This window comes from Lactuca virosa, chromosome 2 (assembly GCF_052849685.1).
Source record: "Lactuca virosa cultivar CGN04683 chromosome 2, Lactuca_virosa_CGN04683_v6, whole genome shotgun sequence".
In the NCBI taxonomy this organism is placed as follows: domain Eukaryota; kingdom Viridiplantae; phylum Streptophyta; class Magnoliopsida; order Asterales; family Asteraceae; genus Lactuca; species Lactuca virosa.
This window is the reverse complement of record NC_136427.1, coordinates 32103853-32104759: the sequence shown is the minus strand read 5'-3', so window position 1 is coordinate 32104759 and position 907 is coordinate 32103853. Positions and strand designations below refer to the sequence as shown.

Genomic DNA, 907 nt, shown 5'->3' with positions numbered 1-907 from the left:
ATAGTGAACCCGAAAACGAGCAAGAGAACGAGATGGCGGACATTGCTGATATGTCCATGGGAGCATACAAGAAATGAATAAGAGACGATGCTGGTCCTGGTTTGGTACAGCCGACAATTCCCGCCACTGCCCCTTTCGAGTTGAAAGGACACATTCTTACTGCACTTAAGGATGTCTCATTTTCCGGAAAAGATCATGAGGATGCTTACAAGAACTTAGATGAGGTCAATGATATTGCAGACTATTTCAATGTCCCAAATGTTCCTAGAGCAACAGTCTTGTTAAGAATGTTTCTCTCACTTTTAAGGGAGCTGGAAAAGACTGGTTGAAGGCACTTCCACCTGGTGCAATCACTACTTGGGCATAGATGCGCGAGCAATTTTTGGAACAATTATGTCCACCATCAAAGATATCTAAACTCAAGAAGGCAATAGCCAACTTTGAGCAACAATCGGGGGAGTCACTTTATGAGGCATGGGAGTGATATAAAGGGTTACTAAGAAACTGCCCTCAAAATGACCTTAACATATAACAAGAAGTGTCTATATTTTTTGATGGGGTGAATGTCATGACGAGGCAACTCCTTGATTCTCAAGGACCACTCACTAAGAAAAATCTGGGCGAAGTAAAGGAGTTAATTGAAGAGTTCTCAAAACATTCTCGTGAGTATCATAATCCGAGAAATTATGGAACAAGGGGAATTGGTAGTGGAACATCAGAAGACATGGCTTCAATGCTTGCAAAGCTCAATAATATGGACCGGAGGATGACCCAATTGGATCAATCAATTCATGCTATTAGAGTTGGTTGTGAAAGATGCAATGGTCCACGCTTGACCAAGGAATGCCACCTAGATGATAACGGGAATAAAAAGGTACAAGTTTGCTACTCGAGTGGAGATAAGTAT

At 41.8% G+C, this 907-nt stretch overlaps 1 non-coding gene across 1 annotated transcript; it reads right to left on the bottom strand.

The window, feature by feature from the left end:
* Window positions 1-415: 415 nt before the first annotated feature.
* LOC145162004 (small nucleolar RNA R71) lies at window positions 416-522 on the bottom strand. The gene has a single exon (XR_013738859.1). It is a non-coding gene; the product is annotated as a small nucleolar RNA R71 (small nucleolar RNA).
* Window positions 523-907: the final 385 nt, after the last annotated feature.